Below are 12295 nucleotides of genomic sequence, written 5' to 3'. Positions count from 1 at the left end.
ACTTTCTTAATTCAATGTATTTAAAGCAGTGAACTACTGTAGGTGTCACATAACATTCAGAAATACAATCACGTATTTGACAAATAAAAATGATTACAATCTAATCCTTCCACGTTTGATCCCAAAATCCCAAGAAATATAAATCTTAATGGGTAGAAAGCTATGCTGAAAGTTTATTAAGATACTTAGAAGACAAAGATACTGTATCAATTTATGTTGCATTAGCCTGATTATGATTTAAAAACACATATAATTAAACACGCGTTTGCGATTTAAATCAGAACACGATTTAAATCAATATAAATGTTTATATTGTAACGCATACTGTCCAGCCTCCATTTCTCTATAAAAATTTACTCTGTTGCACACACACACACAATAGAAGCAGGAAGCAGAAGCAGGGACCGTTGTCAGAAGGGAAGAAGGTGACTATTCATTGTTATCAAAAATGACTTAGAATCGATCATGTTGGGATATTTTGAAATATAAAAGTCAATTGATTGTCCATAATATCGCTATTCTATTTTTTCGAAGAAATGTTTGTTAAAAGAAAAGTCCAGCACCAGCTGGATTTGAACACACAGCCTGCGAGTTGTTAGCCAGGCACATAGACCAGTAGGCTACAGGACAACTTGCATGTACAGGGAGGCGAAACAGCCCTACACAGCCCTGTCGCAGTACACAAATATAATCATATCGTTATTAAATTCTTTAGATACGCGATTCCATATTATATTAGCAGAAAAGCTTAAAACTACCACTTTTTCACACGCTATTTCACATGCTAGTTAAATTTAATTTATTTATATATTATATATTTATATCTCTGACCAAGGGAAACGTCTCATTTTTTCAAAGAAATGTTTGTTTGTTGATTGTTATCAAAAATGACTTAGAATCGATCATGTTGTGATATTTTGAAATATAAAAGTCAATTGATTGTCCATAATATCGCTATTCTATTTTTTCGAAGAAATGTTTGTTAAAAGAGAAGTCCAGCACCAGCTGGATTTGAACACACAACCTGCGAGTTGTTAGTCAGGCACGTAGACCAGTAGGCTACAGGACAACTCACATGAACAGGGAGGCGAAACAGCCCTACACACCCCTGTCGCAGTACACGAATATAATCATACCGTTATTAAATTCTTTAGATACGCGATTCCATATTCTATTCCCTATTAATCAAACTCTAAAAGTATGCTTGTTGACTCCGGTATCACGTTAGTTAAAGACTTCGAAGCTTAAAATGTTTAGGGAGAAATGGAATACTGGTGTGTATTTTTTTCTTTAAAGTACTAAGACCAGCTATATACTGTATGTTTATGTTCCAAAATTAATATCGTTTATGGCCTTCACACACGTTACAGTATGCTCCTATTCTTTTTATGCTCAGCTACTAAGATTTCCCTTCAGTGGTAAAATTCAATATCTACAACGGGCACAGCAAAGACGTTTACTGTAAGTCTTTCTACGACAGACCAACGGACCACGAGTGCCCCTGTCGGTCAACCAATCACGTACTGCGGTGCCACGCGTCATCTTGCGTCACGCTGCGCGACGCCACCTGCGGTACGTGTCTGTAACGCGCACTTTGAATGGCTGCATCTGTATAGATTTAGATTTTTTGCATGAATTGCAGAAGACTCCTTATATTTTCCCATCAGTAACCTGTAGGACTCTTTCTTCAATCAGTCAAAATCCCAGTCTAATCCAATCACCATACTCTCATTTTACACTAGGCCTTTTTTTTTAAAGTTTGTTAAAGGTCCTCATACAAGAATAATTATTCAGCAAAAAATGCTACTATCATATGAGTTTGAGTTCCAACATGACAAGGAATTCAAATGGCAGTAACAAGAACTGCATGAAGAAAGTGGACAAAAAAGGTCAGATGTATTCTTTTCCACAAGGGTCCAAACAGGGTAACAAAGCAGCAAACGACAAAGATAGTATTACCCTTTATTGCTTGAAAACTATATCTACAGTATACTTTTTCATGCCCTAAATTTTAAACTTTCAAAAAAACTTTTCTGGGACAAAGAACAAACTACTTCAAAAACTAGGAGATCAGCACAAATTTTACAATAAATACAGTATCAGGGTTATTTTTCCTCTGTTTGCTTTTTGTTGAACAATCTGCTTCCAATGAGTATTTCCTATCATCCTCAAGGTGCTGTAAAAACAAGAGCACTAATTGAAAAGTGCTGAATAGCAGACTAGAAGTGTCAACAGCATACAATATGGCTCAAAAGTGATTTAGTGGTCAGGGTTTAATTAATCTGAGGTGTTTTGTATACAGTACCCAAACATTATAGTGCCATTCACTGTAGTGTGAGGTGTCTCCAGCAATGAATCAAATTAATATTATTTAATATTACTTATTTGGCAAGAGTTTAACTGAGCACAAATTTCTAAAAAGAAATCAGCCTTCTAACATAAAAATACCGATAAAAATACTTTTAAAATATCTCAATTTCAATAACAATGAAATCCATACAAATATTTAAGAAAGAATTACTATGTTTTCCCAGTACTGTCAGTTTTTCAATAGGCTACTTACCGTTTACATTGCAGAAAGTACAAGAAAGATTATCTTATTGAAAAAACACATTGTAAAAAGTGAAGAATCAGTAAAACATTAATTTATAAAATTCATAGGTACAAATCTTCTAAAAAATAAAATAAAACAATATGCAATGCCTAAAAACAAAATACACACTATTAAAATTAAACATATCATAAATAAGATTGGGTAGCATGGATGGCACAGTGTTAATATAGCTGTGTTGCACCGCTGGGGACCTGGGGTGCTATCTGCGTTGAGTTTGTACAGTACAGTGTTCGGGTGGGTTTCCTCTGGGTGCTCTGGCTTCCTCTCACAGTCCAAAGACATGCTGGGAGGCTAGCTGGCTTCTGTAAAAACTGGCTCTGGTGTGAGCGTGTGCATGTCTGTGTCTGTGTGTGCCTTGTGACGGACTGGCATCCCGTCCAGGGTGTGTCCTGCCTTGCTGGGACAGGCTCCAGGCCACCATGACCCTGAACTGGATAAACAGTTACTGTAAATGTGATGATAAAAAAAGCTCTCTATAAAAATGTCTTAAGACATTTAAGACATTTTTTTTTTTACAATTTAAAACACATCCATAGAACTGAATCCTTAATAGACCTAGGAAGGGGAGTTCCCAGGGTGTGAGGGCTATAAAACCACAACAGAAGACATGGCCTCCAATGGCATACTGTAGTTTGGTCCTTGTATTGTAAGAAATTGCAAGGTGGTCATTTAGAAACAAAATTTCTAAGTTAACCCTTCTGCAAAATGCTCCAAAAATAGTACAAATGCCTCAGTCACTTCATGTAGTTCTAGGATATATATCTGTAACATAATCAGATATGTGGAAGAAAAGCTTCGACTTGACTTTAAAGAAAATTCATAGAGACTTTGTTTATTTATAAAATTATTATCACCACCATCACCAATGTTGACCATGTTAATTGTTCCAGATGATATTTGATTTTACTCACGGGGACATATAATTCTACACTCTGAATAACGAGCGCCATAAATGGGGATGGAATAGGAATGGAATCCCAATTCTTGCTCACATTTACAAGCTGAATAAAACTGCATGTTTTGTCTAAAGTAAAGAAATCACCTTTAACAGTTACTTTCTTATTGCAGACCTTATTTTATTTTCCACTACAACAGAAATACATTAAGGTTTAAGGGACAGAAAGAGCCTATTGAGGAAAATCTTGCATTAAAATCTCAAACTGCTTGTCACATTTCTAAATTAACAGTGTATTCTAAACGAACGCTTTTGTGTCCAGAAAAAGGTTGCCATTGTTGTACCTGAATTGGTGACAGGAAAGCAAATAAATGCAACAGTTAAGGCTGATGAATTTTATGAATCATCATTTGGTGCGAGCCTGCCATTGTATACATCCCCAGTCCTACAAAAACAACCTATTAATGCGTTTTACCACCCATCATCAAGACTACATGACTGACTACCGCTGAGAAAACAAAATTTTAATAATTTCTAAGCAACTGTGTGCATGTTTGAATGTCCACTTAGTAAGCACTTTTCTTCTGTTAGACCATGTTAGGACAACTAGTATTAATACTACGAAGTGGGATCTCAGGATGACTGTGTAATCACCTTGGTATCTTATATTCAAAACAATTACCCTCAACAACTTCATAACTGGTTTCAAGTGGGTCAGAATAATGACAAATCTTCTGACCAGAACCTGAAGAAATTAGGCAAATTAGGCATTTGGCAGAGTAATGTCTTCCTTAACTATGTCAATGTACGCTTACTCATGAACATCATCTTCACGTTGCTGAGGATAAGGAGCAAACAGGAATACTTTTGGTTAATACTTTTGCTGATGGCCAGTTCCATGTTGCAGAAAAACTGCAATTGAAATAGTAAACTGCATAAACTTGATGTTGCGGGCTTGTTTAGAAATTGCTTATTTCTAAACAAGACTTGGTACTGTAATGGATAATCTTAATGCCCACAACTATCCATACAACATTTTGCAACCAATAATCTGAAAACTTATTGTCACCAGACAGAACAATGTTCAAACCCCTCAAAGGCAAAGATATACTGCCATTGCAGCATGCACACATTAGACTTTAGACACGTGTCTCACCTAGACATCAGTGACCCCCTGTTACATCCCATCCAATTAATATTCCTGTGGTGATTATTTTCTCTGCCTACTGATCTGATAAACTGCACCAAGCACTGGTGCCAAAGAACCTTCAAGGAGTGCTAAAATAATTTCACTGAACGTTTTTATTATGGGCTTTGCGTTATGGGCAAGTTTGAATTAATACTTAAAAAGTTAAGGAACAGAAAGAACAGCAAGGATAAATCTTTAATAAAAAAGCAAAGATTGACCTGTTAACTAAAAAAAAACGACAGTACTGTGGACAGATTTTTAAAATAAAATGAATATTAAGAATTCTTAACAAAATATTAAGGAGAGATGTACGCAATCCCCTCAATCAGGATTGATTTTTCCTATATTATTTCTAACACTCCTTACAAAATTTCAACACAAATAACTTACAAATATTCAATTAGCTTTTTCTCACATTTCTCAAATCTGTTAAAGACGTAATCCTCATGTATTTCCGTAATTATCAGCAAATATATATTTGATGACAGGACATTCGTGAGACATTTTCCGTAAAGCCTGCAATAATAGTTAAGCATACTTTTCCTCCACTTGTTAAGAAGCTTGTCATTTTTACTGAGCTTTTCAACGAAAAGAAAAATACGGATTGACAATCTAATCATTTTCGGAATCACATTATAGAGGAAGTGAATGAATCCCCCCCCCCTCCCCATGTTGCCTTAATAGTGAGCAATTTTTTTAAACCTTTGCACGGTTTGTTTACTGGCGAAGTTGACTGATTTATTCGGCTCAGTCCTCAGGCTACAACGAAATTTAACTCCCGAAAGCGCCGAATTGCTAGCTTTCGAGACCATCCACATTCTCTCACACATATGCAAGTTATGCACGAGTCTGAGGTTTTTGTTTTGGTACATCACCGGTAAGTAGTTTTCACTTCATGAAACAGCTTAGTTTGGACAGCGCCTCCATTGTGTGCAAACAAGTGCACTGTCTGTTCATGATGCGTCACTACTGTACATTAAAACAAAAACACCGTGGTTCTGATTTAAGCACTGCAATGCCCTTTTTTGTGATGTTTTTAATCATATGACAAAGTTCTTTTTTCAGACTTATCTGAATCAGTTCATAACCTACATTCCCCCCCAGAAAACAAAAAGAACACGCAACTCCGCTCATCTGCGTCCTATCTTCAAGGTTTACATTGCATTTTTTTAAATCAACAAGCGTATTCATTTCCAGCACACAGCTCGGTATTTAAACTCGCTCAGCATTGCAGTTCCTGCTTGCATCTAACGGCTTACCGGTGAAAATTGTGTGGTCCTGCTCTTTAGGCTGTAATCCGGCTGATTTGCTTCCCGGTTTGTGGCTTCACTCTGGTCTCCACGTCCACTCGGAGAAGGGGATTGGGGTCATCCAGGGGTCAAAAGGAAATACACAACACCACCCCCCCCCCTTTTCTTTGTGCATGTAACTTCTACAGCTCATGCACCTGTTGTAAATCCCTCCCATACAGAGACCACCGAGAAACCGCTAGGACTGTATCTGTCAGTTCTTACAATAGGTTTTAGGGTCCTTTGGATCCCATTTGTATTTTTTATAAGAAGATGCACCTCTTGGGTAATTCTATGACCTAAATAATAAGAAGATGACTTAATTCTTTGACCTAACTTAAAACTGTAATTAACACAGATATACAGTATAAGTGTTAATGAAAAATGAAAGCTTCCCTACAGCATGTTAGTTTTTATTGCATAGAAAAAAATTATGACAGCAAACAGCACATGATGATGGATTCTTGTTTTGATTTAAAACACTTTCTTTTACTGGAATTAAATTACTGGTATTACTTTAGAAGTTTAATGATACATTTGCTCTTTATAATATATTTTCAGCTTTATTCTCACCTTTTTTATTTCAGAAACTTGGTACAAAAATATGTGTAATGTTTACTCAATCATTGCCACCATCATGTCATGAGAGTCATATTACTCTTGTTCAAAATTATTTAAAAAAACATAATAGTTTTCCATGTATTATGCTTCTTTACCATTAAACAAATCTGGGTGATAATTTAAGGGTTTAAACCACAATTTAATTATTATCAAAGTATAGAGATTATGGTCAGTGAAGATGTTAATGGAAATAAGCTTACTGCTATACACTTAAGTAATACTGTACATAATGGTACATAAAGTTAAGGCCTATGGTGACATTAATAGATATGGTATAGTACATTACTACAGGTGGGTAGCCTCTGCCTACCACCCTCTCCAACAGGACCCTACCACTGACTACCAAAAGGAAGTGGTATCTACCATCTCCCTTCTTATCAGCAGTAAGGAAGCTCCACCAGGAGGGGAACCGGCTCATCATTGAACATCCCAAGGTATCTCAATTTTACCTCCTCCCCGAAATCCCAAAAATGAGACTGCTGGTTGAAGGTCTTCCCTCATACATCAAGGACACCAACCATGCGCTCCAACTTTTTAATGATTTCCAATTCCAGGGCCCCGAATGCTACATTTTTACCATGGACATCACATCTCTTTACACCATCATTCCCCATAATGAAGGTCTAACAGCCCTCAAGCACACGCTGACAAATGCACAGTGCTTGATCCACCAACCCTAATCCTTGTATGCCTTTCAGAATTGGTTCTCACACTGAATGCATTCTCATTCAATAACCTTTTTTACCAACAGGTTAGTGGAGTTGCCATGGGCACCAGAATGGGACCCAGCTATGCCAATATTTTTGTCGGCTGGGTAGAAGAACACTTCTTCGCTTCCTACACTGGTTTTGTCCCTGACCTCTACAAGTGATACATTGATGACTGCGTCGGTGCCGCCACATGTTCTAAAGACCAACTTGAGCACTTTCTGCATCACTTCACCAACGTCCACCCGTCCCTCAAATATACAGTTAACATATCTTCCACTACTCTTCCATTTCTAGACATCATATTCTCCATTAACTACCCCCAACTCTCTACTTCGGTCTATTACAAACCCACTGATTCCCACAACTATCTGCTGTATAGCTCATTTCATTCCAAACACACTAAAAACTCTCTCGCTTTTCGCTGTTCCTTCGGCTACGACAACTCTGCAGTGACGACATTGATTTACTGAACCAAGTCCTCAAAATGTACTCTTTTTTCATCAACAGAAGATACCCCAGCAGCGTTATCGACAGGACCCTTGCCCGAGCCAAAAACACCCCTCGGACCATCAACCCGAGCAGGAACTCCCGCCATAACAACTACATTCCTTTGATGCTTCCCCACCTCCCCAACACACTTTCTATCCCCAGGACTATTAATGACAACTTTTCCATCCTACAGGATGATCCCTCCATTGGGGCCCTCTTTTCTGACCACCCCATCATCTCATATCACCGATCACCTAATCTGCATAACCTTGTTCACAGCTCCCTTTACCACCTTCAGCAACCATCCACACCAGGCACTTTCCCTTGCAACAGAGCTCGCTGTATCACCTGCAAGTACATATCCAACACTACACTCATTCAAGGCCCCTCAGGACAATTCCAGATCACTCAGATGACATCTTGTACCTCCAGCAACCTTATTTACTGTATCTCTTGCAGTAAATGCCCAGCCATCTACATTGGGGAAACAGGAAGGAGACATGGAGACCGCTTCAGAGAATATGTTAGGGCTGTGAAGATGAAAGATTTCTCCAAGCCTATTGTTTCTTATTTCACCTCTGACAGCCATGATCACACTAAACTCTCTGTCTGTGTTCTCAAAGATGGTTTTCTTAACTCCCACACCAGAAAGACTACAGAAACTAAAATTATGCAGCTACAGTAGGATCACACCTTTCCCCTTCTCTCAACACTCATTTTCTTCTAAATTCTCTCTATTCATTGTAGGTTTCATTTCACACCTCTCTTCACCTATCCTGACTTCACACTACCTGATCAGCCACTCCGTCTGTCCACTGCTACCGCCTCTAACTTCTCCTCCCTCCTAGCTTTTGTTCTCCTATCCTACATTACCTTTGCTTACTGCCCTGTCTTTTTCACACCTGAAGAAGCCACCACGGCCGAAACATTTCTTCTCTTTTCAGCATGGAATAAACCTATTACCTGTTCCTAGTACAATACTTTACATGATAATCTCTATCATTTTTAATAAACCCAAAGAATGAGCATATTGCTCACAATCATGGTATAAGATCGATAGTGCCACAATATGTACTGTACAGTATGTAACGTACTGCCAACTTTATTCAGTCTGGCCTTTAGGAAAACACTAGTGAAGTGAGGGTACAAAGCAGTGTGTCAGTTGGATGTCTTTGCAATGCCAGCTCAAAGGGATAACAGTAGCCAAGTTCAGTCAGCCTCAGCTGTCCCAAATCATAATCATTCCTGACATCTTTTTCTCACATTAGACAATTAAAAATAATTTCTGTAGCCCCTTCTCTCTTTACATTCATCTTTTGCATCCCTCCTCCACCCCATCTCCATCTTTGCATCTGCCCTTTGGTCAATCCTCACTCCTTATAGGGTAGAGCTGTGGCTAAGGATCTGCGCCTGTGGCTGGAAGGTTGCCAGGTCAAGTCCCGCGGCCGGCAGATGAATCTTACTTCATTGGGCCCCTGAGCAAAGCCCTTAACCCCTGTTGTGCCAGGGGTGCCGTATAAATGGCTGACCCTGCACCCTGACCCCAAGTTTCTCTCCCTGTCTGTGTGTCTCATGGAGAGCAGGCTGGGATATGCAAAATGAAATTCCTAATGCAAGAAATTTTATATGGCTGTAGTGGCAAGGCTTATTAAAAATACAGGAATTAAGTTTGCTGCTCCCTTGCCAGTCCGTCTCTCCCTCATCTCAGTGGTGCTGGATACAGAGAGGCCATTCCATTTGGTTCACAGTTAAGGTGTTTTTCTAGCTGATAGAGTTTCCTGATAAGGAACAACTCCCAAGGCTGAGATTCACCAGCCACCCTAATGAATGGTCATCTCTGGCGCCTTACTGTCTGGGGGATTCCTTGGGAGAGTCGCATCCCAGGTTGTTTACAACCCTAATGTCAGAGAGCATTGTTACTCATCCTCCACCTCGATCAGCCAATCAGGAACTTGTAGGGCAGGGTAACCCCACGTGGGTCTCGAATGCCCACGAAACATTCAACCAATGAACGACCGTAGTTCCTCAGGATAAAACAGGCAGCACAAGGCACAGAAAGTGGCTCCTCCAGGACATTCTCAGACTCATCTCGGACAATCACGTAACGGCCAGTGGGTCCGAGTGCCAGGACTTTACGTTGTTCTAAGAGTCGAGAATGGAGGTCGCCAGCGCGTAACCAAAGGATCCGCCCGAGGTTAGCCCAGCAGCAAGCCTTGTGAACCGCCGGTACCCACCGCGAACGCTCGCCTGATCAACGAGTGAACTATGGTCGAAACTGTCGACAGCTGAATATCAGTATTCAGGACTAGCACTACTTCGGGAACGAACCGGTCTTCTTCCCGTCTACAGAGTGTGACTTGCTTGGACCCGCAGTCACTTTCCATGTGCACAATCTCTGCTAGTTAAGCCAGTACTGACTAGCCGGTCTTCAGAGAGCCCACTGCCAGCGCGTCGCAGCAGGAATCTTTCCCTCCTTCTCACCCACCTCACGCTGAACCAGGACTGCCTGGCACCAGGCCAGAGGACACTGATTGGACACAGCAACAGCCTGCCACTGTTCCTTTGTGTCCGCGGGAGATCTGAATCCACAGAGATTGGATGAGTATTCAACATTCTGCATTACAGCTCAAGAATTCAATTGTTACCTCAACCTGAGTTGATATCAATTTAATTCCTATAAGTGATGTACTTGCCTTCGAGTATCTAGTGTAGAAGTTGTAATCAAAGTTCATTTCCAAAACGGTATAAATGAATGGTATACTGAATGTATGTCCCTCTTGGTTTGTAACTCTTCGTGACTGAATATATACCTTTTGTATTCTGCTAACCCTCACTTTTAAGATCTGTTATGTTACAGTATATGCATATTTTATGTATTAATAAATGTATTCTTGTCTATTAGTATCTGTGTATTAGTATAAGTATACCTAAGCACACTTAGGTATTGTTATTCCTAGTGAATTATAATTTTTAAGACTAAGTTCCCCCAAGTACTTAAGCTTTCATGTATCTTTATTTAGTTTTCAATTTCATTTTTTAACGAATCACCAAGCATACTTGAAAAGTGTCCATGTTACTTTATATTTCTGGATGTTTCAATTTTATTACACATCAGGTTGAGTTTCTATTGTAGATCATTATATAACTGAACCTGAAAATTAGTCAGTACCATCTCTATGACCCACTGATGAAATCTTTCAAAGCCAGAGGAGTGATTTCCATCACTTATGCATAGCAAATACTGAACAGGATTGAAAAAAATAACATGGTAATTATAAAGCAAAAGATAATTACTGTATCTTTTCACAATCAGGTATCAGACTGAGAGGAAATGAAAACGCTTTGGAGGAGTGTGATATGTTATTCATATAGTCTAATAACTGCAAAATCAGAGTGATTTCCTGGTTACCCATCTGTGCAGCCAGGATTCAAAACCTCAGATAAATGTCATTGATTTTGCCATTGAAACAAATGCCTTGAAAATTGCTGATACTTCAAAGAATAAGTTTAATGTGTTGGAAGCAGATATTACACTGAACTTGAAGAGGCTACTTCTTTTATTGTTCTAGACAATGTGGGGAAGTAATTAAGAGGGAAATAAAATGTTAGGATATGTAACTAAAAGCATTACTTTAAGGGATGTTATCTTAAAATTACAATACAAGACCTAATTTAGAATGTTGTGTACAGTTGTGTTCACCACACTATAAAAAAGATATTGTTGCTCTGGAATCAGTATAGCGTCGACGTACAGTAGTTTCCTGAGTTTAAAGGAATGTTCTTTACTTTCAGTCTTAAAGAACTTAACCTTCTTAATCTTAAACAAAGATAATTATGAGGCATCAACGTACTCCATCAATTTCCCTACGGGATTAATAAAGTATTATCTATCTATCTACTCGGCAGACCTCTTCAGAATAAGCAGTGAAACAGAAAACAGAGGACACAAGTGGCAACAATGTGGAAGTGCATGTAAAACCAAGAGCATGGAACACTTCTTTACTCAAAGAGTTGTGGGAGTATTGAACAAGCAACCAAGCCACACTGTAAAAGACAATACCCTGCCTTCTTTCCAGTAAAGGTATCAGATCCTCAGATCAATTAGCTACTAATTATCAGACAGACTAGACTGGTCAAAAGGCAAAAACTCTCATTTTTAACTGCTCTTACAGTACATTTGTTCCCTCTTTTCATTTGTAAAAACAGGTTAAATGTATTTTAAAGGAAGGAATACAGGTGTCTCCTACACAAATGAGGTTAACACACCTTTGATATTCTGGCCTTATTCAAACTGAACAATTTTCTGATATGTTATTTTTAATATTGATGATCCATGATGCAGTTCCGTTTTATCAATTACAGTAGGTACTGTATTTTATTTTGGTCTTGGAAAATTAATTTGTATAAAGTGAAATGTGAATCCATTGTTGTAGAGTTGCCACCCAATTTATACCTGCCACAGTAATACAAATAAAAAGACTTGCAAGA

At 38.7% G+C, this 12295-nt stretch overlaps 1 protein-coding gene across 1 annotated transcript in view; it reads right to left on the bottom strand.

Annotated features, from left to right (window-relative positions):
• tspan11 (tetraspanin 11) overlaps window positions 1-6071 on the bottom strand; it is a 134441-nt gene extending 128370 nt beyond the window's left edge. Inside the window, exon 1 of the mRNA XM_088924200.1 lies at window positions 5958-6071. The gene's annotated coding sequence lies outside the window, so the exon portion shown is untranslated. The remainder of the gene's footprint in view (window positions 1-5957) is intronic.
• Between the last annotated feature and the right edge of the window lie 6224 nt (window positions 6072-12295).

This window comes from Atractosteus spatula, chromosome 8 (assembly GCF_055471065.1).
Source record: "Atractosteus spatula isolate fAtrSpa1 chromosome 8, fAtrSpa1.hap1, whole genome shotgun sequence".
Classification (NCBI taxonomy): domain Eukaryota; kingdom Metazoa; phylum Chordata; class Actinopteri; order Semionotiformes; family Lepisosteidae; genus Atractosteus; species Atractosteus spatula.
The sequence above is the reverse complement of the archived record's forward strand: the minus strand, read 5'-3'. Positions and strand labels throughout refer to the sequence as shown.